The sequence below is a fragment of the Pipra filicauda genome, unplaced genomic scaffold, assembly GCF_003945595.2.
Source record: "Pipra filicauda isolate LSUMZ 115617 unplaced genomic scaffold, ASM394559v2 scaffold209_size2725305_pilon, whole genome shotgun sequence".
NCBI classification, from domain to species: Eukaryota; Metazoa; Chordata; class Aves; order Passeriformes; family Pipridae; genus Pipra; species Pipra filicauda.
Window position 1 is genome coordinate 2,094,933 of NW_024104320.1, and position 18,944 is coordinate 2,113,876.

Sequence of the window (18,944 nt, forward strand, 5' to 3'; positions counted from 1 at the left end):
TAGTCCAGCTGACAAATTACATGTTAGTTCAATTTAGCCTAAGCACAATTTCCTAATCAAAGTCAAACCAAAGCAACCAAACAGGCTTATGTCTTCCAAAATTCATTAATCCAATTTTTTACCTCTCCAGATCATTATTATTATTCCATGTTCTCAACCAAAGAAGAAAGCAGGAGAGCTTTGGGTTTGTTTTCTGGTTGTTGTGGTTTGGTTTTTTTTCCTTCTTCAAAGGAGTCTACACTAAAATGGTTACAAATACTTAATTAGAGAATGGAAATTCCACGGACTGACCAAATGCAATTAAGCTATGCAGCTCATTTCAAAGCAGGATGTGAATTTAAATAAGGCTCAGCTTTGTGGAAGCTGCCTCCCTCTGATGGACATTTCTGTTTTGGATTTTAAAAAAAGAACCTAATTTCTTACTACTTACTCAGCTCTGCTATTAATACAGATATCCAATCAGAGTCATTGCCAAGCTGCAGGGAAGTTTTTTATTTTCTAAAGTGAAAGAATGACAAAAATGTCAGAGAATGAAGGAAGAAGAGAGGTAGGAGCTTAGAGGTGTTTTGCTCAAAATCTGGTATTGATTCCCCAGGGAGCAGGATCCAGAATAACCATCTGTGTGAGTGGGGAGATGCCTCGAGCTAATCATTACATGATACCAAGCAGAGAAGTGTGTTTGAAGTTCCAGATTGTTCAAGTTTTTAGAAGCTTGAGGCAGGAAAACAGGTCCATGGGATGCCACCTGGAGCTGTCTGCTGGAGATGAAAATTGTATCCATAATTTAAAAGAATGAATCTTGACTTAAAGAAAATCAAGTTTTCTCTACAAAGAAATATGTGCCAAAGCCTGGTTAATTCTAACAATCATATATATGTGAATCATATATTCTGGTCATACAGATAGAATGAAAAACTGCCCTAGATTTAGGTGCCCCGAATTATTTCTGATTTTTATTTCATTAGTTTATTATTTTTATAGTTTTTTAACAGAATTACTTTTTTTTGTTTGTTTCCTGTGAAACACTTCAGGGATTTATGACTCCCCTTTTCCCATCTGGTAGGAAATGCTATCTCATAGATTTTGAGTTATTCTACCCTGTTTTCTGATGTCATGGGCCTTCTGCAGCATGGTTGATGGTAGAAATTGAGAAAGGGCTAGCTTGAACCTGAGTTTTCTGCTTCTGAAGGAAAGTAGTTTTTTAATTTTCATGTAGAAGATAGAGGATGTGGAATTAAAACAATATATAAAGAATCACCACTTGGGTTTTGTAAACAGCTTAACCATAGAGCTGTTAATACACTTGCTCATTTTAATGTTTTGTTGACCAGCAGATAGTGCCAAATTCTTGATCATCACTGACCTTAACCAAACCAGTTATCTAAGGGCAGAAACTGGATTTGTTTTGCTCTTAGAAGCATAACTGTGTTTACCTAAAGATTCTGTGTGGCAAACGGGGTCATTTATTCTAAATTTAAGTGTCTTCCTTGGTGAAAAAAGGTTTTTTTGGATGTAAATTTTCATGGAATCATAGAATGACTTGGGTTGGAAGGGACCTTAAAGATCATCCAGTCCAACCCCTCTACCGTGGAAGGGACATCATCTACTAGACCAGGTTGCTCAAAGAAAACTCCATCCAGCCTGGCCTTGAACACTTCCAGGGATAGGGATGGGATTTTGGACTTAAGGATCTGCCTCCATCTAGATACTATTAAATTATATCTGCATCTCCTTAAAGTCCTTGCTTGAGTCTAAATTTTATTTTTAAAAAAAAGCTAAGATACTGGAGAGCACCTGGACATCTGTCAGTGCCTCACCCCTTCCCTCCTGTCAGCCCAATTCCTCACAGATAACACTTGAAGATAGTGAAAGTTTTAACTAAATCACCGGGACTGCCATTGTTTTCCTAGACTCAGAAATTCAGAGAAGATAAATGATACTAGGTGGCTTTTGTGGCACATAATGGTTTTTATCCACAAAGCATGCAGCTAATATTCATTCAAAACCAAAGGGATTTATGCAATAAAATTCTGCTTATAGGCACTTTCCAAGTCACCATAGAAAAGGCTGTTAGCCAAAACCCAGTGAGGCATTGACTCAGCCATTAAACACCCTGTAGATGTTTCTCAAATATATAACAGCTGGATTTTTGAGGAAATTAGAGTTCCAACAGTCAAGAGTTCATAAATTTCAGGGCATAGTTAATTTTGTCTTTGCCCTTGGAGTTATTCACTTTAGATATGCAATACCCTTTGAGTGTCTATGCATCTACATTTAAAACCAGACACTTTCAATGTCTCTGCAATACCTCTGACATCCCTTAGACATCCATATTAGGATGAAATGATCCCATCCAAAAAGCCACACTTTACTAGGAGACAGTGGTGGTCTAATCAAAGGTAGGTGTTGGAGACAACCAGTTTCAGTCAGAGGAATGCTCCTCAAAGTGAGTACAACTGCTAAAGCCTAGTGCCTGTGCTGTACGTAATCGTGCACATTTTGTCCACAATAAATACATATTTTTTATTTTTTTTTTTATTTTTTTAAATTTTTTAGGCTATTTTTCACTTTTTAAAATATTTTGTTAGGTTCTGTTATGCTATAAGAAAGAGACCCAGAAGATTTTTCCTATACTGGTAAATTAATTGGGAATGTGACATGGGATCAAGTACTGCCTATGAGTACAGTCCATGCTGCTAGTGCAATCCTCAGGACAAGACTGGCACATGCCAATTGTAAGGGCTGGAGCAGGAAATAGCATCAGCCAGGGACTGTTCCCACTAAGCAATTTGAACTGGGGAAGGTGTTTAGGCATGTACAGAAACAGATGTGAGATAGGAGGTGGTTCACTCTGTTTGACCTCAGTGCTAGAAAAAGATCCTTGGCTAATTTTATTGGATAGTATAAACATGGGTATTTAATCTCAAAATGCTGGAAGGCACTGCTGAATACTTCAAATGGCTATGACACAACATGGAAACTTAGCATTTGCTTGAAATAAGGTATGGGAGTAGTGATTATGATTATGAGTAGTGATTCACATGATTATGATCCCTTACAAGGCCATAGTCTTTTTTCTCACTCGCATATAGCTCCTTCTTTTCCATCTTCTTGCATAGTGCAGTGAAAGACATGGAACAGGCTTGTATTCCTCAAGGCAGAATCATCTGTCAAGTATTACTGAGGTGGAGATATTGATTTCACTTTTGAGGCATGATGAAATGAGAATGTTGGAGGTGGGCTGAATGGTTCGATGCAATGTCAGACATATTCCTTCACTTGACATCGAGTGTCAGAGAAAACAAAAAAATGCATGTTCACCTTTATTAGTAAATACAGATTGAAAAATCTGATAATATGAATTCCTATGGCCAATGGCTCTTCACTTATTTGGTGCCTTCTATGTTTTTGGGCTCATTACTGCACAAATTTATGGAAAATGAGGAAGCTGTAAGATTTAGATTTTAAACTTTCTCTTCACACATCATTTTTGACAGCTCTGATAACCTGATTTCCTGCCACCTCCCTGTGATTTCGATTCAAACCTGACTGAGCACTCAGAAAAAAAATTTTATTTGGATGAGTCTGCAAATAACTTTGTGTACTTCTCTTTTTCTGTATTTGCGTGATTCCACTCATTTCAGTGAGTACTTACACAGCTTTGAAAACTTAGGCACAAATTAATTAAACCACAGTTTAGCTCATGAAGTGCTCCAAATCATTCATGAAAGTCAATGTGTCTGTGATGCAGTTTCACAGAGGAAGATGGAAAACTCAAGAGGCCTGATGGATACCTAGACCAGTACAACACACTGTAACTGGATTTAATACTGCACCCAAACTGAGATAGCTCAGTTAAAAACAGCAGGGACTGTGCTTGCTTTGTGTTGGTGGTGAAAGAAGAACAGCAGTATCCCGTGGCATCAGCAAGATTGAAAAAGCATGAGAAACAAGCAGAGGGACTTCTCTTGAATTGTTAATGAATTATGGAAATTATGATGTTACAGAAGGAACAAAGATAAAATGGCTCATGCTCACAACCAAAGAAAAGAGAGAAAACTGAAGACTGTGCATTTATCAGAAGCGTCGATTCTGCTGCTGAGAACATTTTGGCAATGACAAAATTAAATACCACGAATTATGGAGATTATTTAATGTGTGTAACTGCTTTGAATAGAAGAAGGTACAAAGGCATGTCAAAAGATTGCAAAAATTAGCAGCTGAATTTGGCAGCCGGCGAGGAAAGAAGGCCATGTGCAAGTCATCATGGCAGCATAAACCGGTAAACAATTGGAGAGGGTTGAGATGTGGAGGGTGGGTGAGGAGCTGAGCATTGGATTGATGCAGTAAGAGAAGACTGCACGTGTATGTGGTGAAAAAGCCTCTCAGAAAAATGGACAGAGAAATCACAGCAATCATGCTCTGCAGAGGCTGGGAGGTGTGGGAGCAATCTAACAGAAGGTTGCAACAGTCTACAAAAAGTGGGTGCTAGAAGAGAGCTTGTGTCTGAAATTGAAATATCAGAAAGATTTGGGGTTATGTTCTTACAATGGTTTTGATGCAAGAACACTACCCTGCTGTATGTTTTCCATAAAAAAATAAGTTTTAGCACAAATTCTGATACTAGTACGTGCTTGCCTGCAAGTTAATCTTCCGTTCTATAAATGATGTTATGCTTCCTCACAGGAGTAATAGTTTGAATGATTTAAATCCTTCTCTCCTTTGTAGGCAGAGCTCTTAGTTAGAATTTATCCCCATGAGGTACCATGATGTTCCCACTTGCAGGGGCTATACCTCAAAGGAATGTCAGCAGTGTAGCAGAGCCCTTGAAACAGGAACATGAGGCTACTGACCCATTATTCCCATGGGACACCCATAAGAGTAAAATCACTGAGTTTCGGGGCATTCGGTTTTTTAACTTTGGATATTTATCTTTAAAAGAAACCTTTTATGGGAAAAAATAGCTTTAATCAGCAATCCAGTCTTGTGTTGGTGAAAAAAGTGCAGTGTAAATTCCTCAGATACTTCTGGAAAAGAGATCTGGTAGGGTAAGAAATGTCAAAACACAGGTGGTATGAAACAGAAGGACAGTGGAGTCACTACTAGTGGCCAAGTTGTATTGATTGATGAGATGGAAGACGATGGAATCAGTGGCAGTGGGTAAATGGGAGGGGGAGGAGGAAGGGGAAGAGGAGGAGGAGAAGGGAAAAAGCACAGCATGACAGTATTTCATATGGTGGAGCTGGATTCAGAAGAGAGCATATGGGGTGAAGAGCTTTGAGCACACCACTGTAATGAACACAGTGCAAAGTGCAAAAGCTTTTTATTTCCTTCTTTTCACTTTCAGAAGCCAGATGATCCCATGCCTCCAAGACACCTAATCAGACTTAAAAGAAAAAAAATGGAAAAAATGAACAAAAAGAAAAAAAAACAATAAATTCCATTCATGGATAAACACAACTGTAACTATCCTTCTGTATCCCCAGATCTATTAGTGTAAGTATTTTAATTCAGTTTATTGTTTTGGTCATAATTTCTCAGTGTGGCATGAAAGTAATTAAAATAAAGAGGTCTGTAAAGACATCTAATTCCCTCTTCCCAGCTGTCTTCTGAAGCTTAAGGCTGGTTACAGCCACAAACCAAGCAAAGAAGTTTGCTAAACATTTATTTCTTATCTATATTGAAAAAGTGCCCTTTTTTTCCCCTCACAGAAAAGGGTGGTTGTGTCTTAGTTTGTCAGTAGAATTCCTTTCGACCTAAACCCTTGTTTTATACAACCATTTTTATCCATAATTGTAGCTATGGGGCCTGATCCTATTTTCACACTAGAAAAGGCAGTCGATTTCAATCCAGCCAGTCGTGGTCAGACTTCTGTAAATGAGATTAGAATTGAGCCTATGTCAAACACAGCAGAGCCAGAAAAAGATTTATTTCTATCATTGAACTCTTCGGGTGAGGATTTGTCCAATTAAAATGTATTATCTATTATACTTTGGACAGCATGACCAAACCAAACTAACACTCAAAATTGGATGTTTGGAAGGAAAAGATTTCTGTTTTTCACCTTCAGCGTAGGATCATCTGAGAGCTTTCGTTGATCTGAGAACTTTTTTACAATTCTGCAAAGATCATGAAGACCTGCACCAACACCTTTGGCAAAAGACCTGGGCTGTGTTCCGAAGAAAAGAGAGGATGTTGTTCTTCAGGGTGTTCTGAGTTTGAAGCTTCACACCCTTTTACAGCCATTGATGCATTGGCTAGAAAATTTATTGCATGTCCATGCCTTCAGGAAATTTGCGTTTCTGGGGTGAGCAGTGGCTGGTGTTCACTTCAGGCTTGTGCAAGTGATCTGCCAAATCTTGGATTTCTCCTGACCCCCATTCAACAGTAAGTAAAATAATCCCCTTTCTTTAGCACTAACGAGCAAACAGATGCAGTCAAAACAACCCGCCTCACCCACAGCAGTGCATATCCCCATTTCACCAAAAGCCCCAAACTTACCAGAATTACTCTTGCAAACTTCCAGTGCCACACCTAAAGTGTTCTTAGGTGAAACAACTTGAGACATGGTTTTCAATAACTGCCGCTGTGTCTGCCAGCTATTTCTACAGAGCACTCCCAGGAGCAGTGTTGCCAGGCCTGTTTATGAATTTTCTTCCTTGACCTTGAAGGTTTCCACTATGTCTCTAATGGAGGTGACTATTGTGTATCCCACCATTTCCCTGGATAGTCCTGCCTGGACATCCACAGTAAGTGTCTAAAGTATTTAGCATCAGTAGCTACCTAAATGCCCAGTGAAATACCAGGAGTTTTAAGGGATTCTAGGCATCCACAAATCTTTGAGAGTCTGAGAGTAAGCTTTTTTCGTTCTTCTTTCATTCTTCTTCAGTATGTTGACCTTTATTGCTTTCCCTTGGCTTTCCCTCTGTTCCTTCAATTTTTTGAGGTCTCTCCAATGCTCTGAGTATTTGATCCTGTCTTTCAAAAGACACAGAAATCCTGATCCTCTGGTGCTCTCGGGGACTTTTGCAGGTCCCTTTTGCTTCCACTGAAGTCTTAAAATAAAACTCCTTTTCATTACACTTTGGCATTCATTTTTGGATATGATACTAGGATAGTGTTTACCAAAACTATAAAAAGAACATGAAAAGCTGATGTGATGAAGGAGGAAAGTAAACAGGAACACAATACTCCTTAAACTAAAACCTTTTCAACTTAGATATTGCATTCTAAAAATGCCAACAGTGCAGATAAAAAGGAATCACATCAAGAAATGTGAACCACATTTCTGTTCGAAGGGCTGCTCTGTAATTAGGTTTTTTTCCTCCTGGCAGACTCACTGAATAACTGTTGAAAGAAACGCTGATGGCATTGGAAGCAGGGGTGCAGTGCACAATCCGCCACCGCTCCATAGCCATCCTGCTGCCCTGCTACAGGGTCCCAGGGTCACATCATTACACTGATAACCACTCTGAAAGGCAGATTTCAGTGTGAAATCAGTCGTTCTTTTGTGAATCCAGGTATGGTTAAAGAGGTCACTGACCCTCAAGCTCTCCACTACCCATTCTAGCTGACAAATGACAAATGATCTTTAGAGCAGTCCTAAATCCATGCCAGTGCAAAGTGAAACAAGTTTTATAAAGAAAACCTCTCCATCTTTTCAGTCCACATCTCACTCAAGTCAATTAAGAGCCATTTTTCAGTACAGGGTAGGAAACAGCTCTTGAGGAGAAAGGAGTGAGTGGTGCCAGTCATCTCATTTACTGTTCATACCCACCCATCTGAGAGATGTACCTCAGGAACTGACAATTGCTGGTGTCAGCTACCCCTTGCAGGGCAGTTCCATGACAGTCAGCTTTTGCATAAACAAATACTATTTGTATCTACTGCAGCTTCAAGAAGATTAGTGCAGCTTTTTAGCTGTGCATAATGACTTCCAGACATGAGGTAGAAATAAAGGAAGTCAAGAAGTGTTGTTCATTAGAAACATAAATGGGTATTACCTGTGTTTAAATAGAATATATTGCAGTATTAGTAGGCATTAATTATTAGTCATATGGCATTTATAAAATCAGTATTTAGAGGGAAAATTAGTTGGTAGTTTACATTCACAATTTCATGTTTACCCAATCAGGTGGTCAAGGTACTGGGAAGAAATATTAACTAGTTTACCTGTGTTCAGAGACTGCTTTGTGAAGCTTTCAGGATATCTGGAAGTAGGAGACTCAGTCTAATCACAAGTTCAGTGCCAGGGAATGGCAACTCAGCACAAAAAACTTCTCTTGTTAATGTATCACCTAGAATACAATCATCTGACTCTCTGTACAATTATCAGGTGAGTTTTGCATTAAATTATTTTAATCTGTATAAAGTAAGTAACTGCAGACAGTGGTATTCTAAAAATAGTAAACAAGTGTATCTCGTACAAGCTGGCTTTCTTGTCAGTGTGGGAAAAGCCCCAAATCATTACTTATTTTCTGACCTTCTTACTTCCCACATATTCTCATCCTCTTTATTTCCTAATAAGTAGCAACTTTTCATTGACATTTTATCAAGCGTTTTTCATATTTTTCTTTTATATTATGCAGCTTGAATATTGAAGTATACAAAATGTTAATGTTTAAATGATAGTCTTGATACGTTGAAGATGCATTGGAAAATCGACATGTAAGATACAGTTCAGACCACTTAAAAAACAGAGATCTAAAGCACAAAACTAGTCAGTTCATCCCTGTCAGTGAGAAACAGGGTTTCAAAAATACATTACGCAGAAGCCTTCATCGAGGCTGCTGATGTGAAAGTGAGACCACGTGCTCCTCCCTGGGCTGAATAGGCATCCTGCTTTCATTGCCCAGGAGATGAACAATGTAGAGCTCTATTAATCACAATAAGGATTGCAATAAATCATAACAAGGGTTCTGTCCCAACCGAGGAATGAAGCAAAATCTGAATCTGGGGCTGAATGCAGAGAGAAGTTAATTCATCAGGGAATTGTCAGCAAAGAATGTGCCTTAATCTCAACTACTGGTAGACCACCATGTTAGAGCCCTGAAACATGTCTAGGTGTTAATACAAAAAACAAACAAGGTGTGAGCGTGGAATGACATGCTAATCTCACTTTCTGAGGTGCTGCTGGATACAAACAGCAATGTTGCTTAAATTCGTAGGCACCTCAAAGCAACAAAGCATCCTCTTCTTTATGTGCTGTGCTGCCCCACATGTAACATATGAGTCGACAGAAAAGCACTTCTCTGACTTCCATACTGGAAGCTTAGGAATCTCAGGATGCTAAGGAAATGGTATTTTTTAGTTTGCCTTTCAGCATGATGGGGGAGAACATGAGGTTCCTTGCACTCAGACAAAGTAATCTCTGCAATCTTGTGGTCAGTCCTCTTGTGAGATATTAAGGCAATTACAGTTGACAGTTGATGATTTTTATATGTAACAGAGCTGTCCAGATTTCCTTTATAATAACGGAGAAAGGATTAGATACTTGTAGGCTGAAATGCCTTTTGTCCTAAGAGACATTAGATGTTTAATTCTTTTAAAGTCCAGATGAGGACACAAAGTTGATGAGGGGGCTGGACCATCTCTTGTACGAAGACAGGTTGAGAGAATTGGGGTTATTCAACCTGGAGAAGAGAAAACTCGAAGAGAGCTCATTGCAGCCTTCATATTCTTAAAGGGAGCTTGTAAAAAAAGAGAGAGAGCAACTTTTTACATATGTAGCTAGTGATAGGACAAGAGGGAATGACATTAAACTGAAAGTGGACAGATTTAGGTTACATATTAGAAAGAAATTATTTATTTGGAGTGTGGTGAGACATTGACACAGGTTGCCCAGAGAATATGTGGCTACCCCATCCCTGGAAGTGTTCAAGAGCAGATTGGATGGGGCCCTGAGCAATCTGGTCTAATGGAAGGTGTCCTCTCGAGGAACACCAGATGAGCTCTAAGGTCTCTTCGAACACAAACCATTCTATGATTCTATAAGAGTTTTTCTTCAAGCAAGAGAGTCTTCTTGATCTGTGATGCTGAATAAAGTTTTTCAACTTATATTTTTATCCCAAGGTGAAAAATCCATGAATTTGAGCGCGTTAAGTACCTGAACTGTCACAGACACCAGCTAGTACTAGTTTCTGACCAAATTTAAGCATGTTTATTTAAGAGAAAGAAAGAAGTAATCAGTCAAAACAGTTTGTGCTTTCTTGCCAAGCTCCTTGCCTCTAAGTGCCATCTTCAGCAGTGTATTGTCAATGTCATCTATTTCTTTGTCTAAATGCTATGCCAGAAAGTCTTCTATCACTTCAGATTTTCATCTTCAAACATACTCAAGTGATCTGTCTTCTCTTACCAATGTCTGCCATCATTACTCCCCTCTTTTGGATATTAAAGTGTTGGAGCTCATGCAAAGCAATTATTGTTCTTTTCCTAACTTGGCAGCTTTTATTTGTAGTTCATACTGTTTTCCTTTCAAACTTTTTTCCTCCCAAACTTTTTTTCTCCTTACTGCATTTTTTATTTTAGTGGCGACTGTGAGCTCTTCCTTCCTGAGGTGACCTATAAAGGATTTTTTTCTTTAATTGGACTTATGTTTTGTCTCTTTCTGGAACACAAAGATATTCTTTCTTTTTGTTTGTTTATTCACAGCAATTATTTTTTCTTGACTATTTCAGGAATGTCAGTGCTGGCTTTTTCTGGTTTTTCTGAATGTTACTTTGAATCTTCCCAAGGACAGTTATTATTAGCTCTTACATTGCAGCTGACTGGATATGGGTGTTGAAAGTTTAATCTGTTATCTCCATAAAATATAATTACTTGTACCCACCAACCTTGAAACGAGCCCATATTTATATTAAAAAAACCTAACTATTTCTCAGTGAAAGCAAAATTTACTAGCTATCCTGTCTCCTCCAGAAATGTTCTCCAAAAGTGCTTGCTTCATTAGATATATATTATCTTACCTAAATCTCAGTTAGGCTTTCATATCTATATACATGTGCCTAATATTAATAAAGTAAAATCTTAAAACCTCCCACTCCCTCTCCCATAAAGAAACATATTGTACCTAACTTCCGTCAAAACTTCCCAAGGAATATTTCACTGACACTGTGCAGTTGTCTAGTTTGCAGTTTCTTATCCCAGTATTAGTGCTTGAAACTAGTCAGGTGAATCAAACCTTAAATGCCTATTTTTCTTCTCTGTGTATGAAGACAAGTAAATCTTACAGCAATGCGATTTGTCAGGTGAGATGAGTTCCATGTCATGTCTTCACCCCCTATTTTCCCTTCCCCAGTACGTTCCTCTTGTCCTTCCTAAGCAAGGCTAGATGGTTTGCATCAGAACACACAATGTGTGTGTGGAATGCACCCGTGCCACCACAACAAAGCATCGCCTAAAAGGAAAGCTCCTTGTGTCTCTGTTGCTTACATTTTCCTCAGCTTATTTTGAACCTGTCTTTGGTGACTGTCAGGGCCTTTATATTAGGTATTTCTTCCCACTCTTCAGGTTTATTTTTTTGTCCAAATTGATTCTCATCTGTCTCTTTTCTCAGTTTGTTTTATTACACTGAGTACACCAAGATCCTCTAGTCCTCTCTTAACAGAGAGATCTTTTTCCTCCGATCTTTTTTGTAGACCTTAGTAATTCCTCTTCCTTGGTGATGCGTAACCAGGAGACTATTTGATCTAAGTCCTTTAAAGGGGCTTTCTGTGGGGCATTAATTATCCCTCTCAATGTATGTTAATACTTTACAGTTAAGTAGGAAACTTCACATCACTGAGAAGGAAATTCATAGGACTGCTCTACTCCATTAAATGTCTCTCCTCAAATTTTGCTACTATGACTTTCATCATAGAATCATTTGGGTTGGAAAAGACCTATAAGGTCATTGAGTCCAACCATTGAGTCTAACTTTGTTGCCATTTGCTGGAATAAACAGCATCCTGTGTTAAAATAAAGGGATCTGTGGTTTGAACACCAGTGAAGAGAAGTAGCTGTTGAATTGTGTCCTCGCCTGCTGTGGCCAACAAGCTCAATGACAGAGATAAATGGAAGTTGGCAGCATTACTGGATCCATATTTTAAGTAAAAATTGTAACCTCACTTCCGTAAAGTGCTGACATGGCTATGTAGAAAGATGAACCATTAAGTGTAGAATCCGTCCTCCCTCCTTTACCTGCTGTGCTGAGTGCTCTGCAAGTTGGTGTTTCACATACCAGCGGAAAGAGCCATGTGATGAAGCTGAGAGTCTTCTGAGTGGAAAAAAAATACCCTAAAATGAATCAAGGTCAAGAGCTCTATAAGGGACAGTGAGCCTAGGGCAAAGGTGTTTGGGGCTGTAATCTGACATGAGACATGGGCTGGGCCATGCAAAGCATCAGTCAAACACAAATCTAATTCAGTTGTCTAAAAATGTGTTCAGTGCTATTTGGGATGCCCTAAAATAATGTGTCTGGACTGCAGCTGCTGACCAAAATGGGCACAGGTTTCCTGTACATGGCAACGTGATATCTCTTAGCTCTATGTTAATGTCTTAGGTGTTCTATTGCATCTCATATGCCACAGAGCAATTACGTACTCAGAAATGAGCTGATCCCCTAGTGCACCAAACTCCTAAATGTAACCTGTTAGATGTATCTGTCTTCAGCTCAAATTGAATCCTGCCTTTGTATTGGTCAGCTGAATCCCACCTTGTGTTTGTGTCTTGCTGTACCTACTTGCAAAGAGAGACTGTGGGCTGACCTGAAGGTGTGGAAACAGAACAGGAGATGAAGACTTCTGTGCTGGTCTGTTGGAGGACATAGACACACTCCTTGAGATCAAAACATTGTCATTCTTGATTTCTTGGTTACTTGGTCCTAAATGGAAGGACATTTGTTTCTATATAGTGCAGCAAATGATATCTGTGAACAAGACTCTGGTTACTTTAATCCTCTCTATTCCAGGAATAGGTTGATCAAAATATAATTTTGTATAATAATTCGTTTCTGTTTTGTCTTAGAAAGAGATTTATTCATCCATCAGGAGCAATTTCCAGATTTGTCCTACATTTCCAGATAATCCTTTCTGATTTCAAGTAAGTGGTTGACTGCTAAGTGACAACCATTTGCAGATGTCAGTGCCTTCGGTTAGGTTTCTGAATGATTGGCTATTCCGAAAATTAGGCACATATTATCTAATGGAGATATTCCTACTTCCTGTACATGAAATGAAATATCAGGATAGTCCATGTAGGCCACGTTTCCTACGTTTTTATCCCTACACCCATTATTTTCATGGAGAAGTTGGCCATATTTCATATATGCAAGCTGTTCAATTGCTTACACAAACAGTAATGGTGACATCAAATTATTTGGAAATGCCAAACACATTTCACTGTTTAATATCACATTTAGGAAAGACCAGAAGAAAAGGTCTAGAGATTAATCTCAAGAAGTATATTGATTAAAACTTTATGTCTAATTAGAGGGGGTTGGAGCTATAAAGCTAATACAGCCATGATTTTTCAATATTTCCCAGAGCCAATGTCCCTTTGTGCTACCTGCTGGGTGATTATTCAGATTTATGTATTACCTTCAGCTCCATTCAATTTGCTACCATACGACCAGTGTCTGACAACAACAAAAATGTGTACTCTTAAAAGCATAGCCATTATCGTATCTTCTTTTATTGTCTGGTAGTTACAGTATGTTCTATTACATTACATGAAAAATAGAGTCTGTCTCCTCTCTGATTAGATATAGAGGAAAGATGGGCACTGTATTTTGTCAGAATTTACAGGAGGTGATACGGGTAAACGAATAAAATATTCTAAGTTAGTCTTTACCTTGTTTCTTCCTTTGCTGACTATAGAGATCTCTTCATATTCTTTCCTTTTATATAACAGTCTTAGCCAGAAGCACATTTTTCTTTTTCTCTGATCTTCATCATTTTTAGTGGATACTGGAACTTATGACAGTGGTTCCAGGTCTTACAGCAGATGGTAGCTTTCTGAGCAGGCTAGGAGGAGGATTTTTTCTTGCAATCCCTGAAAGAGGGCATTTAAATAAAAGGGTTACAACTGATGGTTAATCTTGACCCCTAAAATCCTATAAAATCATCACTGACTGAGAACTGTCTTCTCTTTTGCTCTGTTAGTGTGTATGGAAGTGAAGAAGTTTGGTGATGGACAAATCTAAACCCAAAAACCAGAAGTGCAGATTTTTCTCCCCACTTTAGCCTATAGTGCATACGTTTGTCTCTTATTTCCCATAAGGGTTTGGGGTTCTTTCACGTGAAAGCTGCCATAGGAGAACCAACACAGGAAAAATGTGTGAGTGAAAAATTCCAATCTATTATCTATTACTAGCTCTACAAAAAGAGTAGTCCAATGGAAGAACATCATAGTCTACATTTCTAAAGGAGGCTGGTAGTTTTGAGCAACCTAATTTTCAAAGTAACTAAGTATACAAAAATGCAAGTAAATCCCCTAGAACCACTCTTGATATTTCGCAGTCAAGTCATGTATCTTCCTTTGGTCATGATAATTTTTTTGTTTGCAAGCCTGAAAAGAGAGACAGCTTTGGAATTGTAGGAGATTCCATTCATGCAAAGCAAAGAAAAATGAAACACTCTTCTATAAATGAGCCATGATCCATTTCCCATGCCCAATTAAGATGTCAATATATCTATAGCCTGACTTATGTCTCAGTTTAAACTTGGTATTGCTAAAACAACATTCCTAATCTCCACCCCTTCCCTGAACTTGCATTCTTCTCTTCTTCTCAACCATTCTAAAAAATAACAGCATCATACTCATCAATCAAGCTTATCATTTGGACATGATATTCACCCAGGTGGATTTTATTCTATCATATCAAGCTATTTCTAAGTCTCATAGATACTTCCTGAAAAAAAGTTGTAAATATTCTAACCTATCTATTGAGTTAAATTGTATCCAGGTTCTGAGCACCTGATGTCTGAAGCCTCAACAAACATAATTCTGTCCTGTCTTCTTTCTTCTTCGTATTTTCTCTTGACTCTCATCTCTTTTGCAATGTCTATAAAAACTCGATAACATTCAAAATAGATGGGTGCTGCAAACTACTGCCTATACCATCATTAGTTCCTTTTCAATTGCCTTTTTACTTATCTATTGAAAATTACCTGCTTAAAGGAGTCACTTTTTCTTTTATATATGTACAGTAGCTCTAGCGACTACACTAAGATTAAAAAAAAAGATAGCTACTATATTTAAATCCAATTACTCAAACCATTTCTAAAAGTGAACAGCTTTTTAAAAATACTTTGAAAGAGCTAGCTCAGTTCTAGCCAAATATCAGAGTATTCTTGTGAAAGCCATCCCCATCTTTATTGAAGATAATGACCTGAAATAAAGGTACATTTGAAAACATTTGGAGCCATCCTTCTTTATAATACTCCAAGGTATAGATTTTAAATGGGACCACTGTTTACCTCTCAGCTTTACTGAATTGATAATTTACTTTATTCCAGCTTGGTTACCCTACAAAACGAAACTAATGCCTTCTAATAATGGTTGGCATAGAATATTGTGCTACTTGGACATGTTTACATGAATTTTACATAAATGAATAAGTAAAGTAATGGTGCCTGTCAGTGCATTATTTATCATTACTTACTGAATTGTAAGTGCATGGCCAGAGCTTGCTAGCAGTGAGAATCTGCACAGGTTGCTCTAGCAAATGGATTTTTTTCTGTGATTTATCTTCAGCTGCAACCTAGTGGCCGGCTGTGATTCAGCTCTCAGTAAAATAGAGCTGTGATGGTACAAAATGCCTGCAGACTCACTGCTCTTTAGAGTTGTGTTATTGTGATCCTGTGCCAGACTCACTCAGGCAGGTACAACTGAGTGGGGACCTTTGGAGGCCTCCCAGAGGGAGATGCAGGAAGGCACGGGTGTCCCATTAGATCCCTGTCACATCTGCCAGAGCCAGGTGGGTGTTTCAGATGTTTTAGTGCATCTCTAAAGGTATTGAAGTCTGTGAGCAGTTGTGTTGAGTCCCTGGGTCATATGTTAACCTTCCTGTAGACACCTATAATGGGTGTGAATTGAGACAGAAATACTACTCAAGGTGTCTAGACTGTGTTAGCTCACACTGACTGACAGACAGTGGAGAGAGGGATATTCCCTGAAAGTTGATTAGTTGATCTTAAAACACAGCAAATTAAATGATCCCTGGATATGCCTTGAAGATGATTTAATCTAGTAAACCAGGCTAAAGTAATGCTATAATAGATATGTAAAATTTGTGGAAATAATTCCTGTCCCAAAACAAAAAAGAAGGAAATAACAAGGAAATGGAGCTCATTATTTTTACTTGATAAAGTCTGTCTGCTGACACAAGAAAATGGATTGAACGGAGTGGTTCATCAGCACTGAAAGCACATGAGCCTGTCAGATGAGGTGCAGAAATAACTCCTAAGTTTTGGTACAGATCAATTCGAATAGTCTGGAGCCCATGTTTTAGAAACGTGCCTGCATGTGCCAAAACCCAACATAATATGCCTGAATTCCCTTCTTATTGTTAAATTTCCCATGTACTTGCAGATGGTCATGAACTGGGATTGAGCTTGAAAAGAAATCGGAATCACTTCCCAACTCACTCTGACAAACTGAAAGGGTGAAGAATCAACGTTAAGAAGCTTATTTCTGAATCTACATGTGCAGAATTTGAGAATGAGCAAGATACCAGGATGAACCCAGCAATAAGTGACAGGAATTGGCGGCTGAACCAAACCCAATCTCCAGGAAGACAGTAAAATTAACTCCAGAGGAAAAGATTCTTACTAAGTATAGCCAACTAGTTTTTGGTTTATTTTTCAGTTTCCCTGTTTGCTGCTTTGTAACTAGAATAACAGAGGTGGCACATCACCCAGATCCCAGAGTACAAGCTTTCAGGACGCAGTTCATTTCACTAAACTGCTGTCCAACAGTCAACCTGACAGTCTAAGGTGGTTGTCTCAATTTCCACCGTATTAATTACACCCAGGGATAGTTTTATCAAGCTTGTTTTGGGGTACATATTTGGATGGTATGAACTCATTTGGGGAGGTGCCCATTTCTCCTTGTTAACCATGAATGTTTCAGACAAGATGTCATGGGTTGAAGTGACTGGGTTTTTGGTAGCGGGGGGGGTACATAGGGTGGCTTCGGTTAGAAGCTGCTAGAAGTTTCCCCCCCAGTGAAGCCAATGATAGCTGGCTACAGTAGGGACGTCCTGCTGCTGGCCAAGGGAGAGCCAATAATTATGCCTCTGTGATAACACATTTAAGAACAAGTTTGTTGCGCAGAAGAATTTTCAAGCCAGGGGAGAGCTGACCGAAGCTCCCGGGTGGCCCTGCCACTTCCCCCGGCCACAGGGAAGGCCTAGGGGTGGTGGCGGCAGCCAGGCCCAGGACTCTCGGCACCTATCCCAGAGCAGGCAGCAGCGCCCCAGCCGAGCCACCCATGCTGCTCTTGGCAGTGCTGGCTGAGCCAAGCAGTGACCCCTGTGAAGGGGTGGCTGGGGCCACGACCAGGGCCGGGGCACGTGGCCCTGCAGAGAGCGACCCCGCAGCCCCCTGGGCTCACCCTGCAAGCAGCTCGTGCTGGACCCTGTCCTGCCCAAGGAGTTGAACAGCACCAACAGCGCCAAAGCCCCCAAAGTGAACTGCGAGGGGTGGGGGGGGGGTGCCCCGTGGGCTAGGCCAGGGCAGCAGAGTGGCCCCTGCCAGTGGGCACTGCCCTCCCTTCGCCTCTGGCCGAGTCGAGCCGGGCCCGGCTGGGGTGGCCCACCACGGTGCAGCCGAGCCCATGCTGGAGCAGATGGATGAATGGAAGAAGGCCGTTACCCCTGTGGAAGGCCCAGGAGAGCAGAGTCCTTCAAGAGACTTGTGGCCTGTGGAGAGGAAAATCCATGCCGGAGCGGTTTATTCCTGGGTAGGACTCATGACCCTGTAGGAGATCCACATCAGTACAACTCACCCTATGAAGGACTGCATCCTAAGAAGGACCATCGGGGTGCAGAGACCCCCCCCCCTGCACCCCATGGGGAAGTGACCCTTGGGACAGTAGATATGGAAGAACTACTGCCTGAGGGATGGACCCACATTGGAGAGGTCTGTCAAGGACTGTTACCCATGGGAGGGACCCCACGGAGCAGGGGAAGGACTCAGACCTGTGCCCCCCACCCCGTAACCCATGGAGAAGGCCACGGTGAAGCAGGCTGTCCCCCTGCAGCCCATGGAAGAGTAACAGCAGATTTAAAAGACCTGTTGCTCCATGGGTGGACTTGTCTCCCTGCACTGCTGCAGGGGGAGGAGGGAGAACATAGAAGGAAGGAGGGGTGGGTGGAAAGTGTGTTTAAGACTGTTTTATTTCTCACTCTTTAGATCTTATCCTGTTAGTAATAAATTTTAGTATTAACCCCATGTTGAGTCTGTTTTGCCTGTGTGACCTCTCCCAGCTCAGAGTGACTTTAGTGGATGCCTAGAATCCGGCCAAGGTTAACCCTTGACACCAGACCATCACTGTGTGATTGCAAAGGAAGGATGGATGAACCGTTCCCTCCACACAAAAAAACCTTAACAGCTAAACAACAGCCTGCAGCTTGACATTAAAGTACACAGCTTGAGTTAGGAAGTTATAGATAAGGATAGATTAATAGGAATAAGATTTCCTTTGTCACATTCCTGAACTGCACAAATTGGTGTGGTGTAGGATCCCAGCCTTATGTTAGGAAAAAGCTCCTTTTTTGAGTTACTTTTCATATTCCCAACATCCTGTGCAACACCACTACATCTGCATTCAACCTTAATGCTCAGGTTTAAATTGGTTTAATTAGTAGCATTGATTGAAGTGAGAATCATGGTGGTGGGGGACTTACATAATAAACTTTCAATACTTTTTGCTAATTTAATTCTGAGTTGCCAAACACTGGAATG

The 18,944-nt window shown here is 40.0% G+C and overlaps 1 long non-coding RNA gene across 3 annotated transcripts; it reads right to left on the minus strand.

The window, feature by feature from the left end:
- Window positions 1-5,304: 5,304 nt before the first annotated feature.
- Window positions 5,305-17,798, minus strand: LOC114002892. Of its 3 annotated transcripts, XR_005563426.1 has the most exons (6): window positions 17,593-17,798; window positions 13,828-14,028; window positions 12,744-12,859; window positions 12,178-12,253; window positions 8,173-8,297; window positions 5,682-6,978 (listed from the first exon to the last, which is right to left on the minus strand). It is a non-coding gene; the product is annotated as an uncharacterized LOC114002892 (long non-coding RNA). The 3 variants fall into 3 exon arrangements; XR_005563425.1 differs by lacking the exons at window positions 5,682-6,978; window positions 8,173-8,297 and adding an exon at window positions 5,305-5,377; XR_005563427.1 differs by lacking the exons at window positions 5,682-6,978; window positions 8,173-8,297 and adding an exon at window positions 5,305-5,377 and having other exon boundaries at window positions 12,719-12,859.
- Between the last annotated feature and the right edge of the window lie 1,146 nt (window positions 17,799-18,944).